At 29.0% G+C, this 22,142-nt stretch overlaps 1 non-coding gene across 1 annotated transcript; it reads left to right on the top strand.

Annotated features, from left to right (window-relative positions):
- The first annotated feature begins 16,353 nt into the window (after positions 1 to 16,353).
- On the top strand, positions 16,354 to 16,425 carry TRNAW-CCA. Its single transcript has one exon. It is a non-coding gene; the product is annotated as a tRNA-Trp (tRNA).
- The last annotated feature ends 5,717 nt before the right edge of the window (positions 16,426 to 22,142 follow it).

The raw sequence follows: 22,142 nt of genomic DNA, 5'->3' as shown, positions 1-22,142 counted from the left end.
ATAAATATATATGAAATTTTAAAATAGTTAATATTGATCATTTTTATATCAACCAGTTTTTAAATTGTTGATATTACTATATCAACAGTTTTTAAAGTGGTTGAGATCAATATCAATATCAACGGTTTTTAAAGTGGTTGATATAGATGTGATCAATATCAATGGTTTTTAAAATTGTTGATATAGAGTGAGTCAATATCAACCGTTTTAAAATTCCGTTAATATAGATGACTTAATATCAATCATTTTAAGAGCGGTTGATATTGACCCCATTTATATCAACAATTTTTAAAACTGTTGTTATTACTCCTTTGATAATATCTGCTGAACAAACCGTTACTATTTTTTGTTATTATTAATGGTTTTTTACTAGTATATCTCTACCATTTTTCTTCTTCTTTTACCCGCACTTGGTGTATTACAACTCATTTTTTTTATATGATTTTTAATTACCCGTTTGGATTCAACAAAATATTTTGTGCTCTTTCTTCGATTGATCAATCTATCATGGGACGTTTTTTTATCGACCATAGTGGTTCTTTTTTTTGGCAAGTGTTTTTTCATTTTTCATTGCCCAACCAGCCCTATCGGTAGACAAACATGCCTTAGTATGTTAGATCTAGAGTTTTATATGTTTTATACTAATTAGTTAATTTTAGAGTATTCTTAATTTTAATTTAACAGCCTATCTATTTTAAACTGTAATTATATAATTAATATTTATTTTATGAATCCTTCAATTTTTATTTTAAGAAGCTAACCGGACTCATAGTCACCTCATTCAATTTAGTGTGTTATTAATGAGATTCAACTTAGGGTATCACATGAAAAAAAATTAGACAATGAAATTTTTTCATTGTTTTTATTTAAGATGAATTAAATGAAATCAAACTCGTGATCTTTTTGTCATTTCAATCGATTCTTACACTGAACTACCTGAATGGAATAGAACTTCAAAGATCAGAAAATCACATAAATTAACGAGTCAAAATTATTGAAAATATTACAAAAACTATGCAAAAGAAGATAAAGCATTAGGAAAGAAAATTATACAAATGAAATATATTAATAATAATAATAAATAAATGATTTGTTAAGCAGCCAGCGGCGTCGAGTTATAACAGAGAACATTAAAGTAGGGATTAAGGAGACATCTATAATGACGGAAGGGATGACATATTTATTATGTTAATTAATAAATATAGTGAATCCAAAATCATTGCCCTTTCATCGATATAATTAAATAACTTGGAAATAGGAATCTGTTCTTTCAGGACTTGGAAGTTTAAAAATATGCTGACGACACTAATTAATTAAGCTTTAGATTAATCTATTAAGCCAAAACCATTCCCTTAGTCTCCTTTGCATCTTACATAGACCCCCCCGGAACTTTTTACTGAATTTTTAAGTCAAATATTATTTGAAAAAAAAAATGATTTATATGAACTTGTAAAACTAGTTCATTTAAACGTAAGAGATGTATTAATAAAAAAATATTTAAATAATATAAATACAATAAAAAATTGACTCATTTAACCTCATGTAGTAACCATAATTAATTTTTATATTTATTAATTAAATATTAATATATTTTCAATCCCATTCTTTTTTATTAATTAAACTAGATAATTTATTTTATTTTTAAATTTTTTTATTACTTTTATATTAGTTTCTCTTTTTCATTTCATTTTTATTTTTTTATTAAATTTTTAAAATTTTATTTTGAAAAAAATTTAAAAACTTATTTATTAATTTTATATTTTACTTAAATGTTTTTTTTAAAGTTTTTTCTTATTTATTTTAATATGATCAAAATGAAATTAATAATTTTTTTTTCATTTTTGATTCATGAGTAAAGAAGATTGTTTTATCTAATATTTTGATTATTACTCTTTTGGTGTTTGATGAATGAGTTGTTATTATTATCCAATTCTTAATTATTAATTAATTTATTTTTGTGTTGAAGATTTTTTTCTGTTGAAAAGATAAATCATTGTTATATTCAATGGGTGGTGCGATCAAACAATTTTAAAATAATTAATAATCCTATGTGAGCTAATTATACAAGGTACATTATTAAATATGTTATATATTTAAAAAAAATTAACAAGTCTATCTCAATAATTAATTAGATCAATCTTTATCCTATCAATTTATTAATTAAAGTATTTTTAATTTTATTTTTTTAAATTGTATTTTTATTAAATATTAATAATATAAAAATTTAGAATATTTTTTTAGAAAATAATTAATCCATATATATTAAAAAAACTAGTTAAACACAACGACAAAACATGATATAAGAAAATATAATAAAAAAGTCATAAAATATTATGAAACGAATATATGCACCACTGGTGAAAAACGGGTAAAAAACGAGAGTAAAAACTCTCGGTTTTGACCCTATAACTTTCGGTATAGACACATTACCGAAAGTTTAGGTAACTCTCGCTATCCTTCGGTATTGATTCTTTCGTTAAAAACAATTGGGCGTTCACCGAGAGATATCGTAGAGTTTTCGGTTTAGATACCCTAGAGTAAAACCGATAGTTAATTAGAAAACTTTCAGTTTTTCATCAAAGGGAAAAACCGAAGGTTTTCTATTTAACTCTCGGTTTTCTTCAAATGAAAAAACCAAGAGTTAATTAGAAAATTCTCGGTTTTTCCCTCTGATGAAAAACCGAAAATTTTCCAATTAACTCTCAGCTTTTCTTAAGATGGAAAAACCGAAAGTTTTAGAATTAACTTTCGGTTTTTCTTCTATGTAAAACCCGAAAGCTTTTCATATAACTCTCGGGTTTTCCTATGAAGAAAAACCGAAAGATATCCATATTACTGTCGGTTTTTCCCTGAAAAATGTACAAAATAGGTCGATTGTTTTGTTCGCAACCAAAACTTGTTCAGCCAAACCAATATATCAATCATAAAAAAAATGACACATACATGAAATGATCATTATCATTACAAAATTCGCAACCAAACTAATCACCCGAACAATCTGTTATAAATTCAAATCGAAACAACTAATCAAAACATGTTTTCAATCGAAACAACCAATCAAAACGTACTAGGATTAGCTGGTGGGGGGAGGAGGTGGTTGTTGATATTGCCTCATAAACAATTCGACACTCTCCAATCTTGTATTCATTTCTAACATCTCCCTCTCCATTCTTGCATTCGTTGCTTCCTTTTCCGCTTGCATTTCATTGATTATGCGCATTCTTTCTTCATCCATCTTCTCCAATTCTTCTAGTTTGAGCGTCATTCTTTGATTCTCTTCATACAATCGCTTATTGTTTCGTTGTGAACTGTTCCACTTCGACGATCCTCACGAAAGTGTGTGGGCCGGACGCCTGATCCCATTCCGAACACTCCCCGTATTTTTGTTGTCCGAACACCCTTTCCGTCAATTCAAAATCAAATATTTCAGGTTCGTTACTAAGAACCTCCTCCATCTCAACCTGCACAATTGAAATAAAGTATCATTTCTATAATAAAAAACTAGACATATTCAATTCAATTACAATTTTCTCTTGCACGTGTTCGTCCAGGACGGGGGTTGGGTTTTCTTTGGTCAGTTTTGGGGTACGGGTCCTCTTGAATACTTCAATGACAGACGGTGCCCGTCCCATTTCAATCATCTGTTGAAAAAAATGATTTATAAAATTAATAACAATCTTTAGATTAAGTTATTACAAATGGTGTATGATGCAGCGTGCGTGGCTAGGATGAACCTTTATCAAGATTCGTTGATTCTTACGAATACCGAAAGTTGATAGATATTGAGGAAACCTCGTTTTCTGATTAATAATCTTTCCATAACAAAGTGTTTTAAGATTCTTTAAATACTCAAACCCTAGCTTGCAAAAGAAATAAACAACTTTTAATAAATTGCAAAAAACACCCGAAACTAATAAAAATGCGATTTTGAGCCCCTAAACGTCGTCAGATGGCCTTAAACCATCATACCTCATGGCAAAGCCATGACTTCTTCACAGCACCACGTTTCCGCCCGAAAAACACTAGGCAATCGTCGAAATCTGACACTTGCGAGATATTTTCGGATGCTGCAACTTTCGCATAAACGCCTCTTCGACTCGCACCGCATCATTCCCCCCAGGGTAGAAAAGATTCGTCCTCGAATCTGGAACCGCATCATCCTCATCAGAAGAAGACTCACCCACAAAAGGAACAAGATGCTTCACATTGAACACATCAGAGGTACGCACATGGCTGGGAAGGCGTAAACGATAAGCATTGGGGTTGATCTTCTCCACAAGCTCAACAGGACCAATCTTCTTAGCAGCAAGCTTGCTATATTCATGAGCTGGAAAACGATCCTTAGTCAGACTAGCCCACACAAAGTCACCAACTTCAAAATCAACAGCACGCCTTCTCGAATCAGCCTTCTCCTTGTACTTGGCAGTAGCAGCAACCAAGCGGTCATGAGTGGTCTGATGAACCTGAGCCAACTGACCAACAAAATCCGCAGCAGTGGAATGAGGACGCACTTTGCTAGGCAGCGCTAACAAATCAAGAGGAGCACGCGGAGACAGCCCGTAAATCACATGGAAAGAACTGAAACCAGTGGAGCGATTAACAACATGATTGTGAGCAAACTCGGCCTGAGGCAGCTTCAGATCCCAAGCCTTAGGATGATCCCCAACTAAACTGCGCAGAAGGTTCCCCAAAGACCTATTAACAACTTCAGTTTGGCCATCAGTTTGCGGGTGATAGGCACTGCTAAAATTCAGATGAGTATTAACCAAACGCCAAAGACTCCTCCAAAAGTGACTCACAAAGCGAGTGTCCCGATCAGAAGCACCACCCAACTGATCCAACAAGTCATCCAACCGGGGAATAGGAAACCGATAACGCACTGTAATCTTGTTGATAGCACGACTATCAATGCACATACGCCAAGACCCATCCTTTTTTGGGGTAAGAAGGGCCGGGACAGCACAGGGACTAAGGCTCTCTCGAATGTGTCCCTTAGCCAACAAGTCCTCCACCTGTCTACGCAACTCTTCATGTTCTTTGGGACTCATGCGGTAATGAGGACGGTTGGGTAGGGCAGCACCTGGAACCAAGTCAATATGATGATGGATATCACGCAAAGGAGGCAAGGCACAAGGCAGATTCTCAGGAAAAACATCTGCAAACTCCTGTAACAGCGGCTGCACTGGAATAGGCACCTCAGAACTAGCACCACAGGTAATCAGCGAACAAAATAGAGCAAACACCATGCCCGATTCGACCATGGCGGTCTGAAAAAGACCCCGAGACAACAAGGTGGTAGGGGGGGACGCATGATGAGTGGGGGCAGCACCCTTCTTGGGCTGATTTGGCATCAACACAATCTTGGTACCATGAAATAAGAACGTGTAGGTATTAGCACGCCCATCATGTATAACAGAATGATCAAACTGCCAAGGGCGACCAAGTAAAAGGTGACAAGCATCCATAGGAACCACATCACAATATACAGCATCACGATAATGGGAACCAATGGAAAAATTAACAAGTACGCGCTTGGAAACTGTAACATCCGTACCTTGACTCAGCCAGGACAGACGATAAGGTTTGGGGTGAGGTTCAGTGACAGACCCAGCTTCGAAACTGCAACCTCAGAAATCACATTCTCACAACTCCCAGCATCAATGATGAATGTGCAAACTTTGCCACCGATGGTACAAGTGGAATGGAACAGATTATTACGTAACCACTCGTTGTCAGGAGCACGAGGGGTTAAACATGATCGACGAATCACCAAAAGGGGGCCAACATCACAAGAAACATACTCCTCCGCTGCCTCATCATCATAAACATCATACACTGGCGCTGAATCTGAAGGAAGAGCAGAGTCAGGATCATCCACCTCAGTAAAAAGACCACGATTGGTGGACTTTGGGTTGCGACACTCTGCTTGGCGATGGCCAACTTCACCACAATTGAAACAACGCAAGCCACCGGGACGTCCCTGCGGGGGGGCTGTAGTGTCGCGAGGGGGGGCTGGGGTGGGATGGGCCGGCTGGGAAGAAGAACCAATGCCACTAGTGGGGACAACCTGTTTTCCAAAGCTACCCGAACCGCGCCTGGCTAGCTGTTTCTCAGCCTGTGAAGCACGCTGATGTACCTCAGAAACAGTCAAGGGATCAAACATATTCAAAATATCTTGCAACTGGAGGCGAAGGCCACCAATATAGCGAGAAACCAACTGGAGAGGGGACTCAGACAGGTCAACACGAGCCACAAAGGTGTAAAACTCAGTGGAATAGTCATCCACGGAACGAGAACCCTGACGAAGATTCTGGAACCGCTGGTACAGGTTACGTTCGTAATTATATGGTAGAAACGCAGCCCCAATATGCTTCCTGAATTTGTCCCAATTCGTGAGCTTTGCCTTACCATGACGAACACGTGTCTGTTTCAACTGCTGCCACCATGCTTGTGCACGACCATGTAAGCGGATCGTAACAAGGGGTACACGACGATCTGCAGGAACTTCCTTGAAATCCAGAATCTCTTCAACCTGAGAAAGCCAATCAATAAACTCTTCCGGTGATAGACTACCATCGAACTTAGGGATGTCCACCCTGAAAGCCTGCTCCCAGCGATGATTGGGGCGTTCAGGGGATCGATTCCGAAGACCACCGAGAGGGTTTTCATCTGTCATCGTAACATCATCTTCAGGGTGGTGCATGTGCATAGATGCATCCATCCGTTGCGTCAACCATTCAACCTGCCGCCTCAAATCGTCGTTATCACGGCGAAACTCAGCGTTTTCACGTCGCAACTCAGCAAGGTCACCATCATCAGCACCAGGGGTAGGGTTGCGCGGCTGTCTTCGGGGCGGCATACCTCAGGGTCGACTGGAAACTGATACCAACTGATGCAGCGTGCGTGGCTAGGATGAACCTTTATCAAGATTCGTTGATTCTTACGAATACCGAAAGTTGATAGATATTGAGGAAACCTCGTTTTCTGATTAATAATCTTTCCATAACAAAGTGTTTTAAGATTCTTTAAATACTCAAACCCTAGCTTGCAAAAGAAATAAACAACTTTTAATAAATTGCAAAAAACACCCGAAACTAATAAAAATGCGATTTTGAGCCCCTAAACGTCGTCAGATGGCCTTAAACCATCATACCTCATGGCAAAGCCATGACTTCTTCACAGCACCACGTTTCCGCCCGAAAAACACTAGGCAATCGTCGAACTCTGACACTTGTGAGATATTTTCGGATGCTGCAACTTTCGCATAAACGCCTCTTCGACTCGCACCGCATCAGTGTACTTACCAACTCTTCTTCAACTTGTGCAAACAGTCTACTTCCCGTATGATGTGGGAATTTTAGCTTCTTCCTGTTAATTATATTTGTACTACTGTTTTTTCTGAATTTTAAATAAAAAATGAAGTTAGAATAATTAATATCAGATTTTATTTGCATTATGAAACCGTACCTTAAATTTTTCCGTAAAGAAATGGTTGCGACACACAAACTCCCAGTCATCTTGATTGTAGTCTGGTAGAGGATTAGCTAGTACCGCTGCCTCATCTCCTTTGTGGACGCGGATATATCTCTTGTTCAAACCCGAGCGCCATCTATCCCATATCTGCTTGGCGTGTCCCAATCCGGTCTTTCTAAAGGAATCAATAGAGCCATTAGTAGCCTCGAACGAATCCTGAAAAAAAACATTCAAATGTTAAAAATAATTATTTAATGAATAATGTATAATTAAGTAATAATTATTACCGTGAGAGCAGTCCAAAGTGAATTCAATTGGTCCGCACTTAATGCCTTCCACTTTAGAAGACGGTGTGAGACGGCTGAGGGGTCCCGCACAACCGACCCCACATGTTTAGACTACAGTGTTCTTCCCACGTCAACTCTGCCTGGCCTCCCATTTACCTCTCTAAAAGTAAGAGGAATCCTTGTCCCCGCTACCCTTTTAGACAACACAATATTCTTGTTCTTCCCCCGTCTTTTGCAGGCAGAAGATTCTTCAAAATTATTAAATTCATAATTAGATATGTGAATCAATTCAAACAATAACTAATTGTAAACAAGTTACCTGTCGATGATGGGTCGGGAGTGGAACCGTGCTCCTCCTCGTGAGGCTCCTCGAGACCCTCGTCTTTAGCCTCATCGTCATCCCCCATATCAGCAAACATACTCTCAATAGGGACCACATCAATAGGTGGTTTGTCTCTAGAAGACAATTCTCGGAGCCTTAAGTTTTCTGATTGTACAAGGAAGTTCTGGTATGGCTTTAACAATTTGTTGGGTGTTTTCCTCATACTCTTCCAAGTTTCTTTAGGACCTTCATACATTCTTAAAGTACCATTAATAAAAATGAGTGAATAATTGAAATAAAGTAGTAATAAGAACGAATATAAAGTAAAGAACATAAACCTACCTAATTAATTAATCTTAACTACATATTTGTAAACCGCAGTTTTATTTTTGTCACAATCTTCTAACCAGGTCGGGCTGACATATCAGGGGCGTAGAATACTTGTTTTGCTTGACTCGCCAATATATACGGGTCTTGACTTTGAGTTTTTAATATATATTGTGCATGATACCTTTTTATATGCTAAAGGGTATTTCATCCATAGGTGGAACTCAAAAGGTTCTTAATTTTGATTTTATTTCAATTTTTCTCCATCCAATTATCCAATTTTCTTATAATAAAATAAATAAAAAAGAAAGTCAAATCATAAAAAGTGGGACAGTTCTCCCCATTTCTATCCCACTGAGTGCAATCCACGTCATTAAAATAATATGTAACATTTATTTAATTAAATAATATATAAAAGAAAAATGCTGCGGAAAATCGACGGTGGGAACCCTTTGTAAATTAGATTCCTTATGGGAGGTTAATTTTCTCCCCATCTTCTGGACCCCACTTTCACAAGTATATACTCTCCCAACCTAAACAAACAAAAACATTCTAATTTTTTTATTCTTATTTTCTTATTACTTGTGAGAATTTTGGACCAACATATTTTTTTAATTGGTATTTTTAGTGAATACTTAATTGTTAAATTAAAAAAATAAAAAGTACTCTGTTAACATGTGATTTAATTTAATGAAGTGATATTATAATAATAAATTATCACCAATCTTGTGCCTTTCTAAACATTTGTTAACATATGTTTTGTGAACTTTAATTTTTAATAAAAGTTTTTTTTATATAAAATATAAAACATTGTTGAATTATTCTTTTATGACGGAAAAACAAACTACATTTTTTTCATTCTTAATTTTGATATTCTCATTTTATATACTTAATTAACTCTTGGCACTATACATGTAATGCATGTTTTTTTACGGATTTTATACTTTGATATACACGTCAAAAGACAAACCCTAAATTTCAGTAGACGATAATTTATTTCAGATCGAGGAAATCGTATGGACATTTGGTTTTTTTCCTTTCCAGCTCTTTTCCCTCTTTATGTTATGATGTGTTTGGAGAGAAATGTTTATTGATTTTTTTATTGTGATATTTTTTTTGTTTGTTAATGAAAACTATAGGGATGATTCTCCTTCAACCAAACAAGACTTTAAAAAAAATGAAAGCGGAGAACAGCCGCAGCCAGCGGAAACCATAACTTGGGGATTGAGAATATTTAACTAGGGTTAATTGTTAACCCAGGTCTTTGGGGCTTATATAATAAGCCCATCCATGGCCTTCATTTTCATTCACTTAATCTTTAAAGAAAAGTAAGTAAGGAGCACATCATAAAGCAGACTTTTCTCAAGTATGTAATGTTATCAGTTATTTATAATCGATCTCTGACTTAGTCAAAAATAAGTTTTCGTGTAAATTATCCTGGTGTTTCATAAATAAATAAATAGATTAAGCTAGGCGCCGCCCGCCAGGTATACGTGTTAATTTGTTTGTCTCTGATCTGACGATCGACATGCCTTGTTTAGATCTGAGACATGCCGTGATACTTGTGATGAACATTTCCAAATCCCAATTCTCAGTTTCCAAATCTACAAATTGGGATCCGTTTCTCGTAATGCAGAGTGTTGGTAGTACTGATATTGAGTTCTTGTCCAAATTCCCCGTCATTTTTGTTTTCTTTGCGATATTTTCTACAACATCAATCAAGATATCCGTTGATCGTCATCATCATCGTGTACCTCGTATCTCCATCCAAACAGACGAGGCTTGTGCACTTTACATGAGTATCTTGCTTTTAGCAACAATAGTGGGTTCTCAGATATTCTGCTGGTACGTATACCTTTCCGTGATTATGTTTCCTTTTTTATATTCAAGACTCTCTATTATATTCCGGATTTTGCTGGGGATTTGCTTTCGAGCTCATAGTATATGTCCTGATGATGATCATGATCACCAACTATATGATATCGAAATGGATCTTGAAATTGGAGATATTATAAATGCTCATGACCAAGAAGTACTCGACGCCGTTGTTGCAATATGATCATGCAAAATTCACGGTGCTGAAGTGATCAAGACTCAAACGAACAAGCTTTTAATATCATGTTTTCAAGTTTATAAGTATATATATATATATATATATATATATTACCACTACTGCAAGTCTGCAAATCATATATATTTTTATCATGCATCGATCTTTAATTAAGCATATAATTAATTTGTGTCACCTAGATTGATTCAGGGTCGCAGGGAATCCTGAATTCCACAAAACAGGGGAGGAGAGCTTCGTTTTGTGTGTCACCTAGATTCTGGGTCCCGAAAAAAGAAAAAGAAAAAAAAGTGAGATTCTAATTTTTAATTTACTTTTTATTTCTTACAAACTAATGCATGCATAATGTATTTTGACACTCATTTTTTTTAATTAAAAAAAAAAGTCATTTTCCCTTTACAAAACAAACTTAGATCCAGAGATTTTTGTTTCTGAGTTCCATTATTGAGCTGGTTTGATTTAGACATCTCAACTTAAGGCATAAAAAAGATATTATAATAAGTTAGTTCAAATATTCTCCAAATAATCTATTTTCTCATTCTACTAAATTTAAAATTCATGATGGCAAATAAGTTCAAATTTGTAGATTTTTAGGTTTTCGTGTTATTTAATTTTTTACTTTTATATATATATATATATATATATATATATATAATTTATGTAGATTGGTTTTTGTTTTTAGAAAAAGAAAAACAAGTTTTTATATATTTTCTCTTCTAGTTTCATTAACGGTTACTTGATATTCTTTTCTTTACCATTTTCCTTTATCTGTCAAACCTCTTATCCTTAATTAACTAAAATACAGAATTTTGCATTTCAAACTTCTTCACGAATTTTTCTTCTAAATTTATTCTCAAAAATATGAAAAAAAAAATCTTTTGAAAAGCTGGTGAAGTATATGTTGTATTTTTTTAAAAAAAACTATATTACCAATATTAACATTTAATCGATCAATAATTTTTATCATCTCTATAAAATTACCACGATTTTTAGAACTTAGAGATTCATAATAATCTTTAAACGCACAAACTTATAACTAAGTCAGCAAATACTCTCAATTTGTTGTGAGACGCAACTGGTTCTTTTAAACTTTATCTATAAAATTTGGGCATTCAACACTTTGTAAATATGTCCAATTATTTTCATCAAATCTTGAATACATTTCAATGTATCACTATGGGATGAAGTAGGACTTCTCAAATCTTAAAGGTCAACATTTATCTCCATCATTAATCTTTTCCTATTATTAAATTTATCATAGTAAATATATGATTGAGAGGTGATTTATTTTGAAAAATAAAACAAGAAAAACAAAATATTCAATCACTAAAAGAGTATTTTTCAAACCACTGAGTATTGAAATTTGTGAGGTTTGTGTGACTCATATTTAGTTCTTGCCAACTTAGGTTGATAATGACTCATTTTGATATAAGCTCGCATAATTAATTTCATCTGGTTGATTAAATGAATGTTGTCATGTGAGAATATAAATTGCGAATATAGTTTAAGAGTATTAAATCAATTTCAACTCTTCGAGATTTAAAATAGGTTGTTTACATTGATTTCCTCGATATTAATATTAGATATATTTTCCTCCATATTAATATTAGACTGAGAATATCTCCTTAACCATAGATTTAGATGAATTTTTTTTTTTTTGAAAAATGAAAATTATATATTTTTTTCCTTTATTACTTTCTTGATTTTCTATTATATTTTGTAAAAAAAAATTGAATTGAGAAAATATATAAGTGTCGATTAACAAATTAGGTCGGGAGTTATAACTAGTAAAAATAAGGGTAAATATACTACTTATAAAACAAATTGGGGGTAGAAACTTTGAACTGTGTTAGACTGGGCTATCACAATTTTAGCCACATTAGTCCTAAATGAAAATTTTCTTACTTTATCGGTAATATTTTTCTTTAATTAATTAATTTATGGTATTTATAAGAAAATTAATAGCATCTTTTTTTTTCGTTTTTTTCAACCATTTTCACAACTTACACATTTTTTAAGACATTCTACAATTTATAACTCTATATCTTAATATTCAATTAAAATCACAAATATACTCTCAATCTTATCTTAAGTCTTCCTAAACAAGTCTTTTCGAATCTCTAGTATTGTGTAGTCGGACATATGAGTATGAGTTCCCTGTCGAGGGTTTTCCCTTCGGAGTATTTACACGCCTGGTAGGAAATTGAAACTCAAGGAAGTTCGGATCGCATGCACACTAACGGAAATAGATAAAACCCGAAAGTTCAAGTTCTTTCTATGAGAAAAATATCTCTTTTTCTATACTTACTTGAATGAAAGTGTCGAAAGGTGAAAAACGGAAAATTGAGGCCCTTTACAAAAAATTATGAAAAATAACAAACAGAATACTTTGGATGTAAAATCGAGCAATATTATTAAAGAATCAATTACAAAAAATCCTCCAAATCGAATAAAATAAGCGAGACGAGAGGCGACCAATAGAAGCGACTGCAAAGGTTCAGGTCAATGTAATTGAGTCGACCAAAGGGAATGAATGAAAAATAAAAGTAACACCGGTGCCAAGTTGCACATTCAAAAGTTATTGATATCCATATTGAACCAACTCTCCTCAAATAAGACTCTTTTTTTCAATAAATCTCTGAATAGTCAATCCAGATATTAAAAAGATATGATTAAATTAGTAGATCTAGACAAAATTATGTTTGTTTCGAAATTTTATGAAAAATAAATATTAAATATATCTCTTTTAGAATTTTCTTAAAAAGAAATCTCATATCACAATTTTCTAGTCAATTTGATTATTTTTTAAATTATAAGACGTAAATCTCGAAAAATAATTTAAAAAATATAAATTTAAAACATTTGTCAATACCATTTCATTTATAAACGTAACAAATTAAAAACAATAATAATAATACGTTACAATATCCATACAAACATTTTGTCCATTTGAAAAAATTCAAAGTTTAAATCATTTTAATTAAGAGGTTCTAAAATAACAATTGTACCATTAATTAATACTCATTTAGAATTCATATTGATTATGTGGACTAATTCAATCTTGTAATTTTTAACTACAAGGTCAACTGAGTTAAAAAAAAAACTATTTAATTATGAATATGTGTGATGTGTCACACTGTTCAAATTTAATGTTATCTCAATTCTTTAAGAAGACTTACGTACATAAACATAATGTTTTTACATAAAACATTTGTTAAGGACATGTTTGTTTGAGTTATGACGGTAATGCCTAGATGATGATGATTGATTGTTTAGGTACAGTGTTAAACACTAATTGCGGTTAGTTAAGCCAATTTTTTTAAATCATAAAACAATTTTGCTTACATAATTTTTTTTTTTTTTTTTTTTTTTTTTTTTTTTTTTTTTTGGAACCTAGCGTTCTCAAAAAAAAAATGATGTAAACAAAATTGTTTTATGATTTAAAAAAATTGGCTTAACTAACCGCAATTAGTGTTTAACACTGTACCTAAACAATCAATCATTATCATCTAGGCATTACCGTCATAACTCAAACAAACATGTCCTTAACAAATGTTCCCTTTCCACTTTTTTATTTTTTTATTTTTTATATATTTTATTATGTTTCTTGAAAACCCAAATAAAAGGCTCAAAGCGTTTTCCAAAAAAAATAAAAATAGGGTAGTGTTATTCTTATAATTTAGGCCAATTGAGAACATTAGAAAGAGTTATAGTTCATGACTTAGACTTGTTTGTATCGAAATAATCCCAAATCCGAATTAGTCTATTAAGAACAAGTAGATCATTTCACATATAAGAAAGAGTTTATTTATAAGTCCAAGTATTAAAAAATTTCAAAAGTTCAAAACTTATTTTTGTTACTTTTGTTTATAATTTTATTTATTTATTTTTAAATTTATAAAGGTATCATAGGTCAATAATCATGATCTCGATTTTCAGGTCTTATATGGTTTGGTAAGGACGGATCCAAATATTTCCTTTAGTTTCCAAAATTTCGAACTGAATATTATAAAAAAATGTTACATCTATTAGTTCTATACAGAATAATATATATATATATATATATTAGTGATAAATTTCGACTTTATTTAAAATATATAAATTATTTGGAATAAAAGAAGGCGTCTGGATTGAATGGTTAGATACAAACGTTGTGAGTGGATTAAATATATTAATTATGTGTTAGACTATTCAAATTTAATGTTCTCTCTTAATTCTTCAAGAAGCTTACTTACTTACATAGTGCAACTTTAGTTGTAATAATGATGTAAGCAAAATTGTTTCATCCTTTTAAAAAATAATAACAATTTGTTTTTATTAATTAATTAGGATAAAAGAAATAATTGTGTGGAAGTTCCACCACCGGCCAAAGTTTGGCCAATTTCTTCTACTTGTTGAACTAAAAAATTGGCTTAACTAACCGCAATTAGTGTTTAACATTTTACCTCAACAATCAAGTCATAGCTCATCCCCTCTTCTAGTCTAGTGGCAACAAAAGGTGAATATCTCTCAGGCCTCCATGAGGTCCTGGGTTCGAGCCCGTCAGGCGGCAAGTTCTGCGCCTGGTTAATTGGTTAAGTATGTTTGCGGGCTATGTACTTAACCCGCGGGGATTAGTCGCACTCCATAAGAAAAAGTCATAGCTCAAACAAACAAAACAACATTTATATTTCATTTAAACTTAAATCTTATAGTAGTCTCCACTCTCCACCCAAATCTTCCCATTTCATTTATTCATTTATCGATTTCTAATTGTGATTTAAAAATAATAAAAAAAAATGAAAGCAAATGTCACCTAGACATGCGAAGAGATGGGAGATACAACGTTTTGATCATTTTTTGATTGTAACCCAATAAGAAATCTCTTCACATATTTCCCACTATTGCAACTCTTCTGAACCTTAGTTTTTAGTTTTTATACTCGAGTTATTGGAGAGACAACTATCACCAGATAATAATAGTTTTTTCAGACCAATTTTCTTTTGTGAATAATAATTGGTGCCTTTACAATTCAAACATGATTTTATAAATATTTGATGGATATTGATAGTACAATAGGTTTGGTTTGCTTGTCAATGGATTAATTATTTGTCATTACTATTCATTTCTATATATATTTATAATTATTAATTTGTTTCAAAATAGTTTAGTACCATAATGTGTTACCTCATTTTAAACTTATTAAGAAGATTTAAAATGAACTAAATGATACAACCTGTTTTTTGCTTAATACTTTTGTTAAATGAGTGATAAGAGAACTTCAAATTAAATTTTACCGATAATAAGCTTTGATTTTGAATAATTTTATATTTTTCTTTTGCGTCATAATTCACGACGGATCTATGTCAGAGTTGTACTAAATTTAAGCTCAACCCCCAAAAAAACAAATTTATGTATTCAAATATTTTAAAATATATAATATACTAAAGTGCATTTTTTTTAAAATCTTTTACTTACAAATAAATTAAAATTTCTTAAATTGTTTATTTACATTATGTTAAGTTCCCTAATTCTAATTTCTTATTCCAATAAATCATAACTCAAATTGGTAGTCATTTACATAACTCAACACACTTATCCTGCAAATCCATGTGACCTCCAAGATATTGACCTTTGTTATGGAAGATACTTTGATTGTAGAGATGACTTATTTCAAAAGAATTATTGTTATTTTGGCAGTTGATTCAAACAAATGGATATCTTTATATATATTGCACCTGAAACAAGGAAAGGAAACTCATCTATTGATTTTTGCAGATTGCACTAAATAGTTCTAAAACAATAACAACTTTTTAATTTATAGAAAATTTAAAGAAATTGTAAAAGTTATTATCATTATGATAATAAATATCAATAAATAGAAGAACTTGCCAATTGGATCTGTGGCGCAATGGTAGCGCGTCTGACTCCAGATCAGAAGGTTGCGTGTTCGATTCACGTCAGGTTCAAAATATTTTTTTCGGATATTTTATGTATTGAAAAATGGAAGAATGCTAAATTTAGTTCTTTAAAATAAAAACTAACAAACTAAAAGATTTTCATAGTGATTGTTGTGAAGGACTAACTTGCAGCTAATGAATAAAAGATTTTCATGGTGATTATTGTGATGGACTAACAAACACTCATGGCTGTCTATATTGGGTGGCTACAAAAACCACCCCAAAAAATATGAAGCAGCTGAATTGGCTTTGGTGAAGACAACATGACTACTTACTTTAGTTTTATGTTTTATCGACTTAACTTGAATAGTTTAGACAATATAATGGAGAATGAATTTGTAGGAAAGTTTCAGTGATCATACTGATCGCTCATAGGCATACACATGGCCGGCAATAACAATGTCTACACTGGCACCATATAATTAACAACGGTTCTATTGTGGTCATCATATTATCCCCTTCACCATGACGAGCATAATTACTGTTATACCATAGAACATGAAACACTACAACCAACCAAAAACTAATTAAATCACCAGCCACATCAAAAGTTAATGGGTATTTAGATGGAGGGGTTTTAAAGTTGAATTCGAAACTAATCCTCCACATCTATAGAAATAGATAGTTTCATGTTTCAATGGACCGGGCCGATTACAGCATGATGAATCTTTCCTAATTTGTAGAGTAGATATAAGTGTATATATGAAGTGGTTTCTCCATTGGTGTAATTAATTATTTGTGGAAGTTCCATATTGAACTATATATAGCTAAAGCTTGATGATGTTCAGTCTTTGTTATATATCCAAATGATCACTCGGATGTGTGCATCACCTGCCAATGAGATATGCACCTGTAAATTTTTGTAAAGAAATATGAGAGTGCCCAACAACCAGAGATGGGTAGTGAGAAAGAGAGAAGAAAAAGAAGACATGGAGAAGGATGGCTGCTCAAGGGGAAGTTCAGTAGCTTTCTGGGCTGAGGACGGATATATATTTGATAGTGGCAGCTGCAATCAATAGGTAATAATGAAAAGTAAAAAAATATTAATCAATTTGAATCAAAAATTTGTATATTACAATATATAACATTAAATGAAAAATAAAAATAACATTTTTTTTTCAAGGCATGTACTAATGTGTTATCCAAAAATAATTATTTATTGAAGAATAATAATTTAATAAATTTTGATCAAAATATTTATAAGAATATATATAATTGACATATTATAAATATATTTAACTTTGTGATTTTTAATTGTGAAAGAAAATTATATTTAATTTTTCAATATATAATAAATAAACGGTTTATCAAATACCTAATAAAATAATTTAAATCACAACTGTGTTTATTTATTTTTTTCATTTTCTGAGATAATAATAATATTTCTCGAATTTTAAACTAAAATTTTATTTACAATATATCATTAAAATTATTAATTATTTTTTTCAATATTATAAAAATTATATTTTTGAAATAATTTATTATAATTTATTAGAATAAGTTCATTATATTAAAAATATTATTGTATGTTTTAATAATATATTATATATAAATATATATATATATATATATATATATATATATAAAAATTATTAATCTTATTAACAAATTTTAAAACAAAATAATTATCTAGAAATATATAATTAAATTATTATTATTATTTACTCTAATATTTATTTAATTATTCAAAATAAAATATATATTAAAATTATTAATCTTATTTAACATAAATTATAATTTCAAACATTTTATTAATTTATAAAACAATAATTAATTTAAAATGTTAGATATGTATTATATTTTATTAATTTATAAAACAATAATTAATTTAAAATGTTAGATATGTATTATAAAAATTATTTTAATTAGTGGATTTTATTAATTATTTATTTTGAATATTATAAAATTATAATTTTGAAATAATTTCTTAGAATAAATTCATTATATTGAAAGTATTATTATATGTTTTAATAATATATTATAAATATAAATATATATTAAAATTATTATATGAAAATATATAAATATTTATTAAAATATAATTTTATATAAATAAAATTTACTGTAGCAATTGAATTTAAATTTTCAGAATAAAAAAATTTAGTTTAACAATCAAACTAATAAATAAACATATATATGTATATATATTTTAAATAAAAATATATTATAATTTCGAAATATTTTATTAATTTATAAAATAAGTTAAATATAAATATTTTATAATTTCAAAATATTTTATTAATTTATAAAATAAGAATAAATTTAAAATATTATATATGTATTATAAATAATATTTTAATTAGTGAATTTTATTAATTTTATTTTATTAATTATTTTGTTCAATAATATTATGAAAATTATATATTTGAAATAATTTATTAGAATAAATTCATTATATTAAAAATATTATTATATGTTTTAATAATATATTATAAATAGATATATATATTAATATTATTAACAAATTTTAAAATAAAATTATTTTATGAAAATATATAATTATTTATTAAAATATAATTTTATATAAATATAATTTACTGTTGTTGTAATGTAAGATAGAGGTGTTAAGATTCTCAAAATATAAAATTAATCTAACAATTAAAAAAATATATATATATTAATTAAAATAATTTTAATAATTTCAAACTAAAATTTTATTTTATAACATATCATTAAAATTATTAATTTTTTGGTTTGAAATTTTTTTTGAAATAATTTATTAGAATAATTTCATCATATTAAAAATATTATATATTTTAATAATATATTATAAATGGAAATATATATATTAAAATTATTAATATTATTAACAAATTTTAAAATAAAATTATTATCTAAAAATATATAATAAAATTATTAATATTTACTCTAATTATTTGTTTAATAGATATTTTTTTAGTAATTATTAAAATAGAATTTAATATATAAAATAAAAATATAAAAAAAAATGATTTAAAATTATGTTAATTTAACAATTATAGATATATGTATAAATTAAAATTATTTAAAAAATTATAATTTCAAAATATTTTATTAATTTATAAAACAATAATTAATTTAAAAGGTTAGATATATATTATAAACAATATTTTAATTAGTTGTTTTCAATATTATGAAAATTATATTTTTGAAATTATTTATTAAAATAAATTCATTATATTAAAAATATTATTATATGTTTTAATAATATTATAAATAAAATATATATATATTAAAATTATTAACAAAAATTTAAAATAAAATTATTATATAAAAATATATAATTATTTATTATAAATATAATTTTATATAAATCAAATTTACTGGTGGGTTAAGATCAAAATATAAAATTTAGTTTTAAAACAAAAAAAATATATATATATATTAATTATTAATTATTAATTATTAATTAAAAAGTTAGACCTTAACATAAAACATAAAAGTTGTAGATTTGTTATAATCTCCTAACAGTTATTTAATCTTAATAATTTCAAACTAAAATTTTGTTTATAACAAATCAATTAATTATTAAAAAAAAAATGGTATGAAAATTATATTTTTGATATTTCATTATATTAAAAATATTATATTTTTAATAATATAGTATAAATGCAAATATATATTAAAATTATTAATATTATTAACAAATTTTAAAATAAAATTATTATATGAAAATATATAATAAAATTATTATTATTTACTCTAATTATTTGTTTAATAGATATTTTAGTAATTATGAAAATAAAATTTATTAAAAATATATTCATATATAAAATAAAAATAACAAAATTATTATTAAAAAAAATATTTGATTTTAAATATGATAATTTAACAATTATAAACAATATATATAAATTAAAATTATTAAAAATAGATATATTCAAAATATTTTATTAATTTATAAAACAATATTTAATTTAAAAGGTTAGAGATATGTTATAAACAATATTTAATTTTAAGTAATGAGTTTTATTAGTTTGCTTTTATCAATAATAATAATAACATTAATTTAAACCACACAAAGGTGTGTTTTTGGATACTCTTAAATTAAATTACATTTGTGTATTTTGAGTAATAATAATTTTCTAGTTTTGGGTTTGTGCATTAAAGACCAAAAACTATCTGCGTTCGAGTTTCTGCATTAAAGATGGAAGATTATCTAACTAATATAAGAGAAATGATTAAGAAAGGGAAGGTTAGGTCAATCTAATATGGTGACTCATTCCTTCTCTATTCCTTCTCCCAAATTCTCTTCCTCTATCTTACTCTTAATATAATTAGAATAAAAGAAAGAATTGTGTGGAACTCCACCGGCCAAAGTTAAGTTACTTTCGTCTACTTATTTAACTAAAAAACATGTCTTTAACAATATTTAACGATGTTTTAAATACAAAGTAATCTTTAAATTTATTTAAAATATTCTCTTTTTTATATATATATTATATATTTCTTTCTAATCTAATGTGAATTTAGATGTAACATCAAGTTTTAAGACATAATGTAATAAATATGATTTACTCAAATTATATATGGAAATATCTATTGCTAACCTTTTGCAAAGAGGGTAAATGTTATAAAAATTTCATTTTGAAAGTTTATATAATGGTTTTAAATATTACAAGGATTTAACGTTCGTGATTTAGAATTGTTTCTATCCTTGTAATCCTCAATCTGAATTCATTTATAATTCCTCTTCTTCTGTTTTTTTATCTGGTCTAAATTCGATTCGAGTTAATTACATTGCATACCAAAAAAATAATAATATGAGACTCATGCCCATTTAAAAAATAATAATAATAATAATAATAAAACTAGAGCAATAGTGGGCCTCTCGGCATTTTTATTTAGCCCAAAATTAAAATTAAGTCTTAATCTAAGGTCCAAATGTTTAAAGGGCCCAATACTTCAAACAATAAACCTGTCAAATCCTACAGGCAATTAAACAAGGGAACATCCCTAGCTAGGAGGTATAGGATTTTGTTTTCTTTGAATTGTTGGAACAATAATTCAATGATTTGAATTGTACATATATTTTATTAAATTATTATATGTATATTAAACCCCAAGTTCTACTACAACTGCAAGCAAACAATTGAAAACTATTGATAGTTGTAAGCATTATTATTCCCCTTTGTTCATAGTTTTGGAGACTGGTTCTTTTGTTGTCTATATGATGATGAAACCATATTCTTAGAATGTTGAGAGGGGTTTATTAACCTTAAATTCAGCTGTTTTTTCATTCAATTCTGAGCCCTTCAATTTGTGACAGATACAAATCAGAACAACCTTTTTTATAAGACCTAAACTTATATATTATGTGACAATCAACCTTTGACATGAATATTACTATTTGTCAAATCCAAAGAACCATTTTAAAATAAATAATTGCTACATACAACAATCAACAACATTAGCACAATCTGATGATTACAAGGTAACATTTTATTGCATTACAAAATTAACTTCTTCAATAGTTCAATTAATAACTTATGTTTTTATTTACTTTTCATTTTTTTAATTAAACTGAACTAGAATGAACCAGAACAAAAGTAAAAAAAAAAACTTATGTTTTTCCAATAACACAGATTTACAAAAGTCAGTTTAAAGAATTTCAAACTCATCTCTGACAATAAGAAGCATAACCCCTTTCTTAGTATATTAATTTATAACAAAATCTATATTAATTTTGTTGAAACCTATTAGTGACAAATTATATAGAAGCACTTTATTTAACAATAAAAATATTA

This window comes from Impatiens glandulifera, chromosome 7, assembly GCF_907164915.1.
Source record: "Impatiens glandulifera chromosome 7, dImpGla2.1, whole genome shotgun sequence".
NCBI lineage: Eukaryota > Viridiplantae > Streptophyta > Magnoliopsida > Ericales > Balsaminaceae > Impatiens > Impatiens glandulifera.
The sequence above is the reverse complement of the archived record's forward strand: the minus strand, read 5'-3'. Positions and strand labels throughout refer to the sequence as shown.